Source organism: Gouania willdenowi, chromosome 5, assembly GCF_900634775.1.
Source record: "Gouania willdenowi chromosome 5, fGouWil2.1, whole genome shotgun sequence".
Taxonomy (NCBI): Eukaryota; Metazoa; Chordata; class Actinopteri; order Blenniiformes; family Gobiesocidae; genus Gouania; species Gouania willdenowi.
The window spans coordinates 41,995,762-42,014,416 of NC_041048.1; the positions used below are offsets into that span (position 1 = coordinate 41,995,762).

General features: G+C 39.0%; 1 pseudogene; it reads left to right on the forward strand.

The window, feature by feature from the left end:
- The window catches only part of LOC114463801 (lysine-specific demethylase phf2-like), a 35,146-nt pseudogene that overhangs the window by 12,651 nt on the left and 3,840 nt on the right, over nucleotides 1–18,655 (forward strand).

Here is an 18,655-nt window from a genome sequence, read left to right on the forward strand (position 1 = left end):
AATAATACTAAACTGGAACCTTTATTTTGGGGGTCACGGGCTGAAAAATGTTGAGAACCACTGTTTTAGATGACTGTAGCCCCGCCCAGAGGAACAAACTCATTAGCATTTATTTAACAGAAACACACTGCAACAATGAAACACACTTTATAAATACTGGACAAATTCAGCTATTGGAAATATAACAAGATATGTGAAACAATGTATTAATGTCTACTGCAGTGTTTTTCAGCTTTTCAAATGACAAACTGTAACATAATACAGCATATTTAATGACAACTTCATCTCTGGCCTTTATCGATCTCAAGCTAAATGATGGAATTGGAAGAATAAATGTTTTAGAGAATTACAATTGTAAAAAGAATAACATGACATAACTGTCTCATCTCAAAATGTGTTGAATCAATATTTAGCAACATATTGTGTTATTTTGTATATTTGTATTATTTTTGTATATATTATATTTATATTAATTTAATTTCTCTATTTTTTATTAGTTTTTCTATTGTCATGTTTTTCTAGTATTGTTCTTTACTCTATTGGGCTTAATGGGGAACAATGGGACATTATTTCATTATGTACATGTTCACGATGACAAATAAAAATCATTCTTGGAGTGATTGAAAATGTGGAATATTTTACACTCATTATTTCAGAATAATTCCAACAAACTTTTGAACACATTTCAAAATGATAAATCTTGGTACATAACTCATTACAGAAAGGAAGGGTTAGGGTTAGGGTTATGAAATGAAATATTTAATGTATTTATAAAAAAAGAAAAAAAAATGTCCACATAAATGAAACAGGGTTTAATAACACTGACATCAATGTCTAGGTATTTACTGCAACAACTTCAAATAATTCCCAAAATAAAACAAACAAATACATTTTAAATGTGGCTTCAATGGAAAGGAGTTTCTATATTAATATAATCCAGCTCTGTTAACTAGAAATATTTAACACGTCAGACAAGGTACATTTATTTAGCACATTTCATACACTGGGCAACTCATTGTGTTTTACATGATGAAAAAGTGCAACAGAAAACTTTCAACAGCTTAAAAATCAATAAGAATATTAAAATAAGCTGCAAAAACATTTAAAAGTTAAACTCTATATGTAAAACCAAACCTGATCACTTTAACAAATCAATACTTGCTGGTCCCAGATCAGATCAGATCAGATCAGAGGTTTAGAGTTAATACATCCTATGTATCTGAATGTGTTCAATAATAAATGTATAAAGAAGCATTTAAATACAACATAAAATGTGTTTCATTAGGCCTCAATACATCATTGTTTCTATTTTAGCTGAAAATAAGGACATAGCCATGGTGATACATTTTATATCAGTAAAAATGACATGGAAATGCTGCTCCTCAGTAATACTAAGAAGATGGACCACATTTCCCAGGGTCCCCAGGTCCTCCACTGGGTTCCAGTGAGTCAAAGAACACACTTTAAATTCACATTATGTAGTTAAAATAAAAATAAGAGAAGAAAACATTTGTATTTCCACTGGAGTCAGACGTGTTCATTAGTCTGGAACACACACACACACACACACACACACACTAAAGCCTGGAGGTCCCTGGAGGAAACAAACATCTTGTATTTTTTATGGGAAACTCCCTGTTTGTAAAGTGTGTCACAGCGGCGCCAAACGAAAGGAATCTGTTTCTGCACAATGATGATGATGATGATGATGATGATGATGATGATGATGATGATGATGATGATGACAGCATGGGGAGGGGGGGAGGGGCAGGGGAGGGGGGAGGCCTCGTGTCATGGTATCAGAGCAGAAGCCCCAGGTCAACATTAGCAGCTGATTACCAGCCTCTGATTGGTTGATCTGGTTAGATCTGTGAAGATCAGCAGGTCTGGTCCTGGTCAGTAGATGATGGAGACCACTGAGACTTCCTGGGGCCACAGTGGTGGACAGTCACTGCTGTGGTATCTGTCATTGTGTCCTTGGGCAAGGCACTTCACCCACATTGTCTAGTATGAATGTAGTGTGTGAGTGAGTGTTGGTGGTGGGAGGGGCCTATGGCGCACTATGGCAGCCTCGCTTCCGTCAGTCTGCCTCAGGGCAGCTGTGGCTACAACAGTAGTTTACCACCACTAAGTGGCGTGAAAGAATAATGCCTTAATTCTGTAAAGTGACTGAGTGTCTATGATAAAGCGCTATATGAAATTGATGGATTATTATTATTATTACAACAAGAACATGACTGTGTTTTATATTAAACATGTGCACAGTTACTATGAAAAGTTTAAAAACCACACACTGAGGCTGAACCGACTCTTGGGCTTCTCTTTTATTCATGTATGTATTTATTTATTTCAAATGATTAAAAATAGATGGAACTGAATAAATGCATAAATGGAAAAAAATTACAGAAATTTCTATAAAATAAGAAAAAGACAATTTCCAAATACCGGTAATACACATTTGAAAAGTCCTACCCCCATTCTTCACCATGGACAATACAAATAAATACTATAATCGAGCTATTAAGAAAAAAAGAACATAAATCATCCCCCACGTCATTTAAAAAAAAAAATTGATCAGAAATGACAAGCTGTTGTATTTATGAACATCGTTTTTATTGAATAAGTCACATCCTACATATCCCTCGGCTGTTTCTTTTTATTTGTTTTTTTAATATTGTACAGCTCACTTTCTGTTTTATATATTTAAACCTGCTTTTACTCCTATGCACCCAGTGTCACACTTTGAGATTTGCTTTATAAATAAAATGTATTATTATTATAATGTACCAAAAAATGTTTGTATTTTTAACTAAAAAATCCTTGTTTTTTAACAGAAATGTGTTGATTTAGAACGAAGCTGTAAACAGTGACAATATTAAACATAATTTTTTCCTCCTCTATCTCTAACATCTGTTCTGTCCAGATGCTGACCGTATTTTACAACAGGTGATCAAATCACACAGCAGTCATTTATAGTAGGCTTTTATGAGGTATTAGACGCCCCATTAATAAGCATGTGATCATGTGTCATAAATACACACTATCCACTTTCAGTCAGTGAAGCTCCTGAAGTTATTTAGAAAAGAAGCAAAGCTGCAAAATGAGCTGCTGAACTCAGAGAAATGAAAGAAAAAGAAGCAAACGTCTTTTATTTTCATTTATTACAAACAGCTGCTAACTTTGTCTCTTCTCCAGGATGTCGTCACTCGTTTATTTTAACAGCTTTTCATAAACGACAAGATGTTCAAAGACCTCACTTGTTTAAGACTTCAGTAATTATTGCTGGTTATGCTAATTAATCCAGAATTACCCACGATTGTTAGTCAATGCATCGATCATGATTCCATCTCTTAGTCATTTTAATTAAACGATGCATCCTAATGCACAGTTTCAAAATAAAAGCTTAAAAAAATGAAACAGTGAAGATTAGCCAACGCTAGCTAGTAACAACAGAACAATGTAAACATGAAATAAGAAGAAAACACTGAGGATATTATTGGATGGATGTCAAACTAAAAGTTTTTCATTAAAGAACAAACAGATGATTTTATGTTTAAAGACGCTGTATGATAATGTTGTTAAATGAAGAGTATGAAGGTAAACTGGATGAAAGCTGAGTAAAGATGTTGTGCAGAATTAATATTTTTACTTGAAAAAATCAGAGATCTCTGTGTGGTTCTTGTAAATTTGTGCAGTAAACGTTGTGTTAATAAAGGTTTTTATTGTGTTTCAGCTGTGTGGAGGTGGATGAAGATGATGCTCCAGATATCGACATTTATCACTGTCCAAACTGTGAGAAAACCCACGGAAAATCTACCAGTGAGTAACTCCACAAACACCAAATGAAACCACACAGGGATTATTCACCATTTTCATTCTGTTTTCAGACTTTATTCTTTCCTGTGTTATCAGTTTATTTTCCTGTTTAGTTGACTTTACTGCTGGTAAACTTTCTGAAATCATACTAAACATGAAGAATATTGTTGATCAAGTAAGTTATAAGATGATATATGCTTTAGATGATTTATGCTTGAATCAAACCAGATCAGGGTTCTCATCAGGAGTTTTTCACAGTGTAGAGGGTCACAAAGCTTAGTGCGGTGTAGGGGTTAAACAATTTCATCATTTTAAAGGTTGACTTTATGTGCATACGAGTTGAGTCGACGTAGACTAGTCGATGACGCCACCAAAAGCTGAAGACGAGCCGAGTGCCGGTGTTATGGCAAAATCTGTGACTGCAGGAGGCGACAGTTCCAACCCCTGCAACTTCTGGGTGGACATTTACTCCCCCTTAAACACGTTTGTAATTCTTCTCCAGTCTGTATTTACTTCACCCACCAGAGCATCATGTTTAAGGGGGAGTAAATAGCTCCTTAATAGCTACGAAGAGGTTTACCCAGTTGACGTAGCACTCTTCTTCTCTACCGCCGAGAAGCCGCAGCGGTCACAGATTTTTCTGGGTCACAGACTTTAGTACAACACCACCTGCCCCTGGGACATGGAACACGCTATAGAAGCTAAGTAAACCCAGGAACACTGCTGCTAGTTTACGCTAACTGTTAAACCCCGAGGCTTCCTCAGAGCCAGGCGTTTAGACTTTGTTTGGGCTGTTTTTACTGTAGCTTTGACTTCCTTCACCGATGCCGCTGTTGTGCCAAAGTTTGTGACCCGAAGAAATTTGTGACCGCTGTGGCTTCTCGGCAGTAGAGAAGAAGAGTTTAAACCTCTTTGTAGCTATTAAGGAGCTATTTACTCCCCCTTAAACATGACGCTCCGGTGGGTGAAGATTTACAAACATGTTTAAGGGGGAGTAAATGTCCCCCCAGAAGCTGCAGGGGTTGGAACTGTCGCCACCTCTGGTCACGAATTTTTTCGGGTCACAGATTTTGGCACAACAGCGGTCTTCCTCCGCTAACGGAGCCTCCGTCCTGCACTGCTGATGTTTTCCAGATCTGTTTAATACACAGACATGTTACCACTACAGCTAACGTTAGCATGTATATTAGCCTTAGTATCTGCCTACCAGATGCAAAAATAACGCTGATGCAAAATATGCGCGCTGATGCGTCGTCTGACCAAAACAAAGATGGCGGTGCCGGAGAATAACTAACGTGAGTGGGTCCTCCAAGTTTCATCAGTGCAAGGCAGTGAAGACGCACTCGTTTATCAAAGGTATCTGTTCACCGTAACCCTCGTCCTTTATCCCGGGTGTGACCGGACGGCAGCGCGTCGACGGCATAAGGAGGAAACACCCGCCGTGACATAAGCAGCACCGCACGCACACACACACACACACACGTACATATCACTGTGATAACCTAGTAGTCCGTTATGATTTGTAAATTAAACACAATGTATGTTTGCTGTACACATAGACATCTATTGGAGTTTATCCTTTGCATTCTGACCTTTTATTTTTCCTTTAAACTTCCTAAAGGACAACACACACACGCACGCACACACGCACGCACACACACACACACACACACACACACACACACACACACACACACACACACACGCATACACACACACACACACACACACAAATTCTTTAGGTAAAAGTAAAGTTTATTTTAATGCTACCTCTGACTCTGAATGCATCAACATACTTCCGGCGCCGGCCTGAGCGGCAGCCTCTCTAGCAGCTCCGTGCACTCTCGCGCTTTTTCTCCCTTCTATTTTTTACTTTGTGGTATTTTTGTTACTTTCTTGGTTTCTCTGGAAAGGTATTACTCTATCCTATGGATATGGATTCTTCTACGCCGAGACTCGTTTACTCGAGGAACTTTCTACACGCTCTGAGAGCAAAGTCCCGCAACGGTGTGGTTCCATGTTTACCTGATGACGTAAGGAAGCCGTACCGAGGCTGCAGAGCCGGCGCTTTGCTTAAAGCTAAGCGGCTAGCAAAGAAGTGGAGATACAAGCCTCCGGTACCGTCGGTGATCATGGGAAACGTTAACTCACTACCGAATAAGATCGACGAACTGGCTGTGCTGACAAAGAATGTCAAGACCTACAGGGAGTGCAGTTTACTGTGCCTCACTGAAACGTGGCTAACAGCTAGCATCCCAGATGCTAACGTGGAGCTACCGGGCTTCAGCACAGTCAGAGCGGACAGAGACACTAGAGCCTGCGGGAAGCGCAAAGGAGGAGGACTCGCACTGTATGTAAACAAACGGTGGTGTAATCCTGGGCATGTGAGCGTTAAAATCTCCCACTGTTGCAGGGACATTGAACTTTTGGCTGTAAGTTTACGTCCCTACTACGTGCCGCGGGAGTTCAGCCACGCCATTGTTGTCACTGTTTACATTCCTCCGCGTGCCGACGCGGAGGCGGCGTGTGACGTCATCCATAGCGCTGTAGCTAAACTACAAACACAGCATCCTGAGGCTTTAATGCTTATCTCTGGGGACTTCAACCATGCTACACTGGACAAAACACTGACTGCTTTCCACCAGTATGTGGACTGTAACACCAGGGGAAATAGGACTCTAGATCTAATGTATGCAAACGTTAAGGATGCATACAGTGCCATCCCCCTGCCTGCACTGGGGAAAGCAGACCACAATCTCGTCCTGATCAAACCTCACTACACACCAAAAGTGAGGAGGTCACAAATAACCACACGCTCATTCAGGAAGTGGTCTCCTGAAGCTGAGCAGGCTCTGAAAGACTGCTTTGAGACCACTGACTGGGATGTATTGCAGGAGTCTCACAATGACAACATGGAGGAGATGGTTGACTGCACTACGGACTATATAAACTTCTGTATGGATGTTGTTGTTCCAGTAAGATCTGTGCGCTGCTTCGCTAACAACAAGCCCTGGATAACCAGTGACATCAAAGGCCTCCTGAACCAGAAGAAGGAGGCCTTCAGAGATGGTGACACACAGGAGCTCAAGCGGATACAGAAGGAACTAAGAGTCCAGCTCAGAGAGGGGAAGGAGCAATACAGAAGGAAAATAGAACAGAGGATGCAGAACAACAGCATGAGGGAGGTATGGGAGGGGATGAAGACCATCACTGGCTGCAGCTCAAAGAAAGGAGCCCCCATTGAGGCTGATGTGGAAAGGGCAAACCAGTTAAACCAGTTTTTTAATAGGTTTGATCTCCCTGCACCTACGAGCACAGCAACCCCCACCCACCTAACCCCACAAGCCATCTCCAGCACAGAAGAGGACACCTCCCCCCCCCCGCTCACATCACCCACCATCACAGCAGCTCAGGTATGTGGAGAGCTGAGGAGGCTACGCCCTGGCAAAGCTACAGGTCCAGATGGAGTCTCCCCCAGACTACTGAAGACCTGTGCGCAGGAACTGGGACACCCCCTGCAGCGTATCTTCAACCTGAGCCTGGGACAGGGGAGGGTGCCCCAGCTGTGGAAGACATCCTGCATCATTCCAGTCCCCAAGAAACCACATCCTGGGGAGCCGAACGACTTCAGGCCGGTCGCCCTGACGTCCCACGTGATGAAGACCATGGAACGGCTGCTGCTCCATCACCTGAGGCCACAGACCCACCACGCTCTCGACCCTCTGCAGTTTGCTTACAGGGAGAAGGTTGGAGTAGAGGATGCCATCATCTTCTTGCTTCACCGTTCTCTTTCTCACCTGGACAGAGGCAGTGGTGCTGTGAGGATTACATTTTTGGACTTCTCCAGCGCCTTTAACACCATCCAGCCTCTGCTCCTCAGGCACAAACTGTCAGAGATGGGAGTAGGATCAGACCTGGTGGCATGGATTACAGACTATCTGACTGGCAGACCTCAGTACGTCCGACTGGGGGACTGCAGGTCCGACACTGTTACCAGCAACACTGGAGCACCGCAGGGAACTGTGCTCTCTCCGGTCCTGTTCACCCTGTACACGTCCGACTTCCAGTACAACTCGGAGCTCTGCCACGTGCAGAAGTTCGCGGACGACACAGCCATCGTTGGCTGTATCAAGAGTGGACAGGAGGAGGAATACAGGGAACTGATCCAGGATTTCGTCACGTGGTGCGACTCTAACCACCTGCTCCTCAACGCCACCAAGACCAAGGAGATGGTGGTGGACTTTAGGAGAACCAGGCCGCACCTTGAGCCTGTCAACATCAAAGGCGACTGTGTGGAGGTGGTTCACACTTACAAATACCTGGGAGTGCAGCTGGATGACAAACTGGACTGGACTGCCAACACAGAGGCCCTGTGCAGGAAAGGACAGAGCCGTCTGTACTTCCTCAGAAGGCTGGCGTCCTTCAACATCTGCAAGAAGCTGCTACAGATCTTCTACCAGTCTGTAGTAGCGAGCGCCCTCATGTATGCAGTGGTGTGTTGGGGGGGCAGCCTCAAGAAGAAGGACGCTGGACGCCTGGACAAACTGGTGAGGAAGGCAAGTTCTGTTGTTGGCACAGAGCTGGACAGCCTTACATCTGTGGCAGAGAAACGGACTCTGAACAGGCTACTGTCCATCATAGACAATCCACACCATCCACTGCACAGCGCCATCTCCAGGCAGAGGAGCAGCTTCAGTGACAGACTGCTGTCATTGTCCTGCTCCACTGACAGACTGAGGAAATCGTTCCTCCCCCACGCCATGCGGCTCTTTAACAACTCTGGGGGGGGGCGATAAAATCAACCATAGAACACTGGACTTAATGCTAATCACACCATGCACACTCTGTCACACACGCACTTTATCACACACACACATCTACTGTATCTTGCACACTGTCATCTGCACAACTGCACTTCAACTGGACTGGCACACACTATACTGTATTTCGATATTATACCATTATATTTTACCTTAGTACTTTCTTTGCACTGTTTTAAATTTTTTTCTTAATTTTTAAATTTTTAAATTTCTACATTGTACTTTCCCTGCATGCCCCTGTGTTCCCATACCTGTAAGCTGCTGGAACTGTGAATTTCTCTTGGAGATGAATAAAGTATCTATCTATCTATCTATCTATCTATCTATCTATTATTTTATACTTTTATATTCTTACTTGAATTTTATTTTGGAATTTATATATAAACATATATTGCAATGTTAAGGAATTCATGTTTTTATTTCATTTTAGATATGTAAATCAACATGTATAAATTACTTTTAGTCAGTTAATGGGGAGATAATCAAATTGAATCGAATCGAACTTGGAAAATGAATTGTTAGATTAATCGTTTAAAAAATAATAGTTTATCCCAGCCCTAGTTGTGCTGCCTTGACGTACAGAGGTATGAGGACCCTCGTTTGCTGTGTTGTGCTGCCATCTTGGGCAAAAGTCAGGTACTGCGATTAGTCAACGACGTGGACAGAGTCGCGAAACAACACTAAAGTCGACTGGTTGACTAATCTGTTCAACCTTCAGTGTGTCGCACTGAAAAGTCAAACCCTCTGAAACACTATTCCCTTCATTTTGAGGTCAAGTTTTGTGAAGTAATGGTAAAGTTTTATTTACTTTTGTTCCAGTCTTAGTTTAAAGTCAAAAGTGATTAGTTGAACAGTGATGATGAATGTGATTGGAGCGTTAATCATGCTTGGTAAAAGTCGTCCACTAATAAATACTCTGTAGAGACATAACATAACATTTGATTCTAAGATTGATTCTAAAACTCCCGCCCTGGCCCCTCCTATTTGTCAACCAATGAACGTCATGTCAGTCACATATACCACGGGGATAATTTGCATCGTTTTCTCACAAAATAGAACATCAAAGGAGAAGCCGCCCATGTGTCGGGATAAAATAAGGGTGTGAATAACATCCTCTGTCACATTATAGGGGGAGGAGCTTGGCCGTTAATGACATTCTCTATTTTCTGAGCTGTTCCTGCTCCAAGAGAATTTTATTTCTAATTTAAATGAGGTCATATTAGGGACCCGCAGTAATATTGGGGCTATTATGGACCCCCCCCCAATTAATTAAATATTTTTCTATTGTTTTATTGAGTTGAGCACACTGTTTATATTAGACGGTGATTGTGGGTTATAAATTGGGGGCAGCTAAGTGGCTGCAGGGGTCCTCAGCATGGGGGCAGATCCCCTGTCGTAAATAGATGGTGTCGATGATGTATGTGTTTTTGGGTTGTTCTGATTAAAAAGAGAGTTAAAACATTCCGTGCACGCCTGGAAGTCCAAGTGTGCAACATCAGAGTGTAGGGACCCCGATGTTCAACTGCAAGAACCAAACTACTGTTATTAATATTATAATTATATGCTTCAGAGGATTTACGGAAGTAGAGAATCACACCGTTTGCTCTTCACTTTTACAAGAAAAAAATACCATAATCATGTGTGACATGGTCCCAAAACATAACAGACAGGCTTTAGTCATGGAAATATTTCTATAAATAACCAAAAATCAGCGAATCACCCTGAAGTTTTAAGACTGTGATTCGGTAGCAGGAGAATTTGGAACAAGGTACTGAGTGAAATTGGACATGATCTGTTTGCTCAGTCTTTGGTTTTATGCTGAAAAATAGTGAGTGAATGTATGATAATGTCCCTGAACATGTATGTGAGGCATTTCTGTGTCATATTGGGGCTTTATCTGAAATTAAAACGTAAATGTTTGGTTTTCTGGAATCTTGCTGTTTTATTCACACACACACACACACGTGTGCTTGGCGTCTGATTTCAGTGAAGAAGAAAAAGAACTGGACTAAACATGACACGGGACAAAGCACAGACATCAAAGCCGTTCAGAACGGGAGTCAGGTGTTCATCAAAGAGCTCCGCAGCAGAACGTTTCCCAGGTACGTCTCACACCAAGTAGATCACTAAGATCATCTACACCAGGGGTTCTCAAACTTGGGGTCATGAGACACTGGAAGGGGGTCTCCAGATGCCTTCAAGAAACAATATTTCCTGATCAATTTAAGCATATTTTTGGTTATTTTTTACCTTTTTCTACAAATCCACCAAACTCACCATATTTTAACATATTTTCATCATTTTTTCTTGCCATATTTTTGCTCCTTTCAATGTATTTTTGCTACATTTCTCACATTTCTGACACTTCTACATCACATTTTAATGACTTTTCTACACATTTTTCCACTTTCCAGACATGTTCATCACTTATAAACCATTTCTACCACTTTTACACCTAATGTCACATATGTTGACCTATTATTGTCACTTTTAACCTCTTTTCACCAGATTTCAGAAATATTTTTGCCAAATTAACCACATATACAATTTGTAATGCCCATTATTTGCCAGGATAAACTAATTTCTCCTACAGTTTTAAATTCCATTACCCACAATTTTCAAATTTTAACCAATTTCTGTGGTTTTTAAAATCCCATTTCACTACCTTTTCCACCAATTTTTTTAGTGATTAAAACCAGAATTTCCATCTTTAAGATGACTATAATAATAATAATAAACGTTCCTGGATAACAGTGGATATTATTCAGATGAATAAATAAATGTGGTTATCTCAGATTCATAGAACAATGGACCATCATCACTGCACTAACTCACACTAAAGCTCAAAGAACATGTTTATCACAACATGAGCCTGAAACAGAGAACATGAAGCACAGCAGTGAAGTGTTGACCTGTTGAAACGCTAACATAGACTTTAAAACACACTCAGAGCTCTGAAGGCTCACGCACACAGCGTGGTCATAATATTACATTTCATATTAAAGTGATAGAAACAAAAGCAGTAGTTTTTAGTTTTCATGTGTGAAACTGTCCACTAGAGGGAGCTGTTGAGTAGTTGTGTGTTTTATTCACTTCCTGTCAGTGCTGAGGACATCGTGGTGAAGCTCAGTGGTTCTCAGCTATCTTTGGAATACCTGGAGGACAGCGGCTTCAACGATCCCATCCTGGTGCAGAAGAAGGAGGGTCTGGGCATGTCCATGCCCGTGCCCACCTTCTACATCAGTGACGTGGAGAACTACGTTGGTGAGAAGCTTTCACAGACATTTAGGAATAAAGACGTGTTTCTGAAACATTCTTTTTGCTCTAATCTGCTGCTAAAACTGACAAGTTTAATGTAATCAAAACATGTTCAACATAAAACCCATAAGGACACATTAAGGCAACAAGTGACTGCAGTGTTAAACCAGGAATGGAAGGAGCTCAGCTGATGGTCTTCACTGGATTGATAGTTGTAGCCCCGCCCCCTCACACCTGAGCCCAGTGTTCAGTCAAGCCCTGTATAGGAGAGAGAGAGAGAGCAGCTAAATCATGGTTTAGCTTCATTAAAGTTCACAAACACACTTGTTCTTGAGGAATGATTGGTAGTTTATTTTACAGAAGTTATTTGATTTTTTTAAGTTGCTGGAGATAATATTTTTCTAAATAGATAAAGACGACGCTTGGGCCTCATTGATCAATAAATCCTAATAAGATTATTGGCTCAAACAATAGATGTTAAGCTTTCTGTGTAAACCCCAAAATAAATTTTGGGGTTCACTTTTAGTGAAAATATCAGAATTGTGTTGGGAAGTCACAGGCTGGGACTTTAATGTGACTATTTGGATGAAAATAATAAACACTATTTAGTTATTTAAGATCATTTATGGTTTTCATTGATTTAGTCATATATTAAGATACATTTAAACTAGAAAACGTTGCTTCTTGTGTCAAATATTGTTTGGACATTAATTTAGATTAATTAATTACAAAGTCTTTAATTAATTAAATACATTTTTAATCTAGTCCCACCACTAGTAAAAACACTTCTATGGGACTCGACATCCCACAATGCAATGCACTTAACTTTTCCCACAATGTCAATGAGAAAGTGTTTACGGTGGAGATCAAAACTGACTTTGGAGAAACTATTTCAACTTTTACATCTTTTTTTTGGAGCAAATGATCTTTGATGTATTGATGTATGTGTTTATCTCCAGCAGCTTTACATATACTGTATAGAACATGTTGACTAAACATGACCATGAGGTAGTTGTGTTTGTTAGTGTGGTCTCATCCTGTCCTCTGTCCTCAACCTAAGGTCCTGACGTGGGCGTAGACGTGGTGGACGTGACCAGACAGACTCACAGCAAAATGAAGCTCAAAGAGTTTGTGGATTTTTACTACAGCACCAACAGAAAGAAAGTGTTAAACGTCATCAATCTGGAGTTCTCTGACACCAGGTAACGCTGAGCTGCTTCTATGAGTGTGTGTTCCTGCAGACGGCTCACTGTGTGTGTGTGTGTGTGTGTGTGTGTGCAGGATGAACACCATAGTGGAGAGTCCTCAGATCGTGCGGCAGCTCTCGTGGGTATCAAACTACTGGCCTGACGACGCCCTGCTGGGGAAACCTAAAGTCACCAAATACTGTCTGATCTGTGTTAAAGACAGTTACACTGACTTCCACATAGAGTGTGGAGGAGCATCAGTGTGGTACCACGTACTGAAGGTACACACACACACACACACACACACGCATCCCTAAAGAACTGTAAGTCAAGAAGTTGGAATGAATATCACGCTCAATACAAAAAATAACTCCAAAAACGCACAAATAGACAGAAAAGTGCAAAAAACAAACAAAAGTATACAAAATAACAACAAAATACACACAAATTGACTTAAAAAGTACATAGATGAATGTTTGAACTACACTAAATTACTACAAAAATTTATTAAAATGACAGACCGAATTACACAAAAACACAAAAAATTACTTGAAAAGTGCCAAAAAAAAAATACACAAAACAACAGAAACAAACCAAATAAAAACAAGTCATATTATCCTCAAATATCACATTTTACACATTTAACCCTGGGGTCATTCTGACAATCTGATAAATTAGCCCTTAATAATAAAACTGTGAAATGTTCTCTAGCGCCACCATCAGGACAAACTTTTACATTACAATTAATTTATCTGGAATCATTTTCATCCAAATGTTTTTAAATTTAATGACAACATTAATCACCCACAGACAAGTTTTACACAACTAAAACAGCTTAGGGTCAAATTGACCCCAGAGGAACACCAATGTGTGCAATATGTTCACCACACTGAAAAAATATCATCATAATCATTTTATGTTTAATCAATTGTATTCATTAAATTAGTAAAATTCATGAATTATGAAGCAAAAACAATGTTTTTTGATTGCTAAACACTGATTGGGGTCAAATTGATAATCAATAACAGGAGGGTTTGATGTGTCTCTGTGTGTTTGTTACCAGGGAGAAAAGATCTTCTTCCTGATCAAACCCACCTCCGCTAACCTGTCGCTGTACGAGCGCTGGAGGTCCTCGTCCAATCACAGTGAGATGTTCTTTGCTGACCAGGTGGACAAATGTTACAAATGCACCGTGAAACAAGGCCAGACTCTGTTCATCCCTTCAGGTCAGTGTGTGTGGACACCAACAGTGTCTAATCACTAAATAACTATCTAAACGTATTAACGTCTTCTCCTCAGGGTGGATTAATGCAATACTGACGCCCGTCGACTGCCTGGCGTTCTCTGGACACTTTGTTCACAACCTGAGCGTGGAGATGCAGATGAGGTTTCCACTTCCTGTTTCTAATGTTTCACACATGACCCACTTTAATATTGAGATTTTCATTCAGGGAACATTTAAGATGTTAAATTGGTGTAACATTGAACAGAATATTGAGGCGTGATGTCATTGACCCTCTTACAGTTGATCAGGCACCGACAATATCCAAACAATAAATGACACACGTGTCAAACTCATGGCCCGGGGGCCAGATCCAGCACTTCAGAGCATCCTAATTGGTCCACTGGTCCTGGAGAAAACATGAATCATTCTATAAATTGCCAAATTATTCAGTTGAAAAATAGTTATTGAAAGAACTCTAAATTTAAGGAAAAAGAAAACTGCAATTTTTCACATATTATTCCCCTAAGACCCAAAAATAAATCAATCAAAGGACATTTAAGTGTCTGTCACTTGTGTTGTTGATGCCTTCCATACTTTGTCTAATTTATAACTAGCTGAACTAAAAATCTAGGATTTTTCTGCTTTATTAAGCAACACACACTTGATATTTCTGCTGAAAACAATATGTTAAAAAGTAGCAAGCCTGAACATATTTTTCTCTAATGTATATTTTGCCCTTATTGGCTCTAGTTTGGACTTGAACACGTAAATAATGAGCGTCACAGATTTCACTAACTCAAGGATCTTCAAACTTCAAAACAATTTCATTTTGTGTCCAATGGACTTTTTTAAAACTTAGATTAAATTTACAGGTGTTTGCAAATAAATACGACTCAAAGTAAACTTTTAGGTGGTTTACACAAACTTTTTGGATCCGTTTCCTTGTTATAGGGAGAATATTTTACAGACTTTCTCATAATCTTTACGTCAATTAAACACAATTTAATCCCATTTGTGTCCCTGAATGCCACAAGAATGATTTATTTAAAATATTTGTAGTAGAAATGAAAGATTATATGTACTGATCTGTATTTAACATACAATGTGTTTAATGTGTTCCCAATAAACTAAATATGTGCACTTTTATTTGAAACCTGGACCCTGGTTTGAGAACCACTGGTTTAAACCATGATTTTTCATTATTTTAATGGTTTAGAGGTCTGCGCGTGCACGCCACCTACAGGCTCATTTATGGAATTACAAGAATCTAGAATTACATCATTTTTTTTTCATTTTTTTTAAGTTTGTTAGTTTTGTTGATTTGTATTTTATAAAAATAAAACAATATCTGACATTGACTGTTGTACAGTGAGCTCATGTTAAATATTTCCTGTTGTTTTTGCAGAGCCTATGAAATAGAGAAACGGCTAAACGTCAAAACTCTCACCCCATTCCCCAACTTTGAGACGGCGTGTTGGTACGTGGGACGCCACCTGTTGGAGAGATTCAAGGGTCAGTGAATCAGTCACTAATATTTTATTATATATAATATAATATTGTATAGCATTAGCTTCTAGAATCCTCTCTATAAATGTTCATCATATCAGTAATGTATGAAATTAAAAAAAGGGAAAGGGAGGAAAAGCAAAACATTTATTCTATAATTACTCATCAGGTTCTTTTGCAGAAACCGTGTTTTTAAAACTGAATGAATTAAATATTTTATGTTACGTTATGTTATCATGTCATTTATTAAGTTGAGACTAAATTTATGTTTTTACAACTTTGTGTTTGAGTTTCTCAAGATGTGGTAGAAAAAAAAAATTCTGTGCATCTTATTTTGAAAGGGTTTCTAAAAGTGTACCTCAGTACACACTAGCAAATGTAATAAAAAAAGCATAATTTTTAATTAGATTTTACTCTCAAAAAAGGTCTTTTCTCTTACTTCTATCAAACATGTTTTTAAATGATATATTTCACTTTGTGGATGAATGAATTAAGACTTAAGAGTTAATTGTGATTAGTTAAAATGATCTATTTATAATATTAATGATATGGAAATGTGCAATAAACTAAATGAAATCTTTAAACAATGGAGAACTGTGCAATAACATGATGCATTTCAGCTTTGGTCATATTTGTTGATGTTCCTCTGGTATAGAGTTAATAAATCTGCTTGTATAACTAAATCAACTTCCTGTTTATGTTTTTACTCCGTGTTTTATTGTGTTTTCTGTGGCTGTGTTGGTCAGACTGAGTTTAGAAAATTAGCTGTTCTCTATGATCCTGCATGTTTACATTCATTTATGCTAATAAATGTGTTTTGTCTGCTTTTATAAATAAATTAATTTAAAATATGTTCACAGGGTAGAATAATGTGCGTCAGTTGAACATATTTTCAAGTAATTTAATAAAAAATGAAAGTATTTTTCTTTTTTTTTCCCTGTTTGTGTCCAAAGGTTTACATAAATGTAATAAACAGCCGGCTCCGTACCTGATCAATGGAGCCAAAATCATCAACGGAGCCTTTAGAGCTTGGACTAAAAAACAGGTACGGACACACACACACACACACACACACACACACACACACACACACACGTCTCTACTGTATCAGAGCTGCTATGTGTGTTTAATGTTTCCAGGCTCTTCTGGAACATGAAGACGAGCTTCCAGAGAACATGAAACCATCTCAGCTCATTAAGGATCTGGCCAAAGAGATCAGACTGTCAGAGGTATTTTAATCATTATTTATTACACATTTCAACTGTAATGTTTCCCAGTTTCCTCTTCCACATATAAAGATATACAGTATAAAATATGTAAGGCACAGAAAAGAAGTGACAGATATCACTACATTTCCTTGATTATTTGAACATTAATTAGGGACATTTTGTGGAATAATTTGAGGAAAATGGCAAGAATTTGGCAAAATTGAGAGTTAAAAAATCACTGCCATCATGTGATAAGCGTGGGAAAACTGTGAGCTCTGTGAAATATTATAGAGTTTCATTCATTTTGTGTATTAGTTGTTAGTTGGACATTTAGGCAATGATTTTAATTTCTCCTGTGGGGCCAAAGTGGATGCTCTAAAGCAACCCTGCTCATTATTTACCAGTTTAAACTAATATTTCCAATATTAACACTTTAAACCATTTTTATTCCTTTTTCTGTTCATTTTTGTCCACACTAATTTGCAACTTTTAACCAATTCCTGTGGTTTTTAAAATCACCACCTTTTCCACCATTTTTGGCAAATAATTTAAAAACAAGACACAAAAAAGTTTGTCTGTTTTTAAAATACAAAACTAAAATACAAAATCAATTTCCAGAAACCACAAGACAACTACAAAAGTATAGAAAATCATATAAAATGACAACAAAATACACACAAAAAACAAACTAAGGCACACAAATTACAACAAAAACATACATTTATCTGATTTAATGCACAGAATGATAATTGTTTTAAATGCTGACATAAATGTTGATTTTGTGGCCCTCAGATCAGACAATCCCATTGTTTTTCTGGCCCCTGCTGTGATAAAGTTGCCGATCTTTGATTTTTAAATGTTCCAATGATTCAGAAACAAAATAAATATAATCACGCATGAACTAATCTGAGTTATTTAGTTTAAACTCTACAACATCAGGCTGACACTAGAATGGAATAATGTGTTGTTTAGTCTAAGTCGTTTCAGCTACACATAGAAAAGTACAATATAATTAAATATAATTCAGAAGAACATATTAAAGGGTTAATAATCTCTGCTTTTCCCTCCAGAGTGCAACTAAAGCAATAAAGAGTGAACCCAGACAGCAGGAGCCCGTGGAGGACGCTCCGTTCAGCCACTCTGAGCCTGAAGAAACCGTGCCCTACGCTGACATCCCGTCACCCAGCAGAGAGAATCATACAAGAAAAACCTCCAAACCCTCCAAAACCCCCAAAAACAACCCCCAAACCGCCCAAGATCACCAAGATCCCCAAAGCTCCCAAGATGCCAAAGAGAAAGAAGGAGGAAAGAAGAAGGTGAAGAAAGAAAAGAGTCATCTCCTCCACCAAAAACCTCCAGCTTTGCAGCTTTGGAAAAGTCACGCCAAGAACATCCTGAGTAAGATGGACCAGTCCAAGAAAGCTAGGTGAGTCCACACTGTAGATGTGTTGTTTATAAAGCTCACTGCTTTGTTTTATTACTTTAACACACAATAAGACATTAACATATCTTGAATTTGAAACATAAAGTATACAAAAAATGTGTCTCTATGAGAGAGAAAAATAAAATGAAAACTCAGTTTCAAGTCAATTTTTTCTCCAACTTGTCAAGAACATAAATTCAAAATTTCAAGTG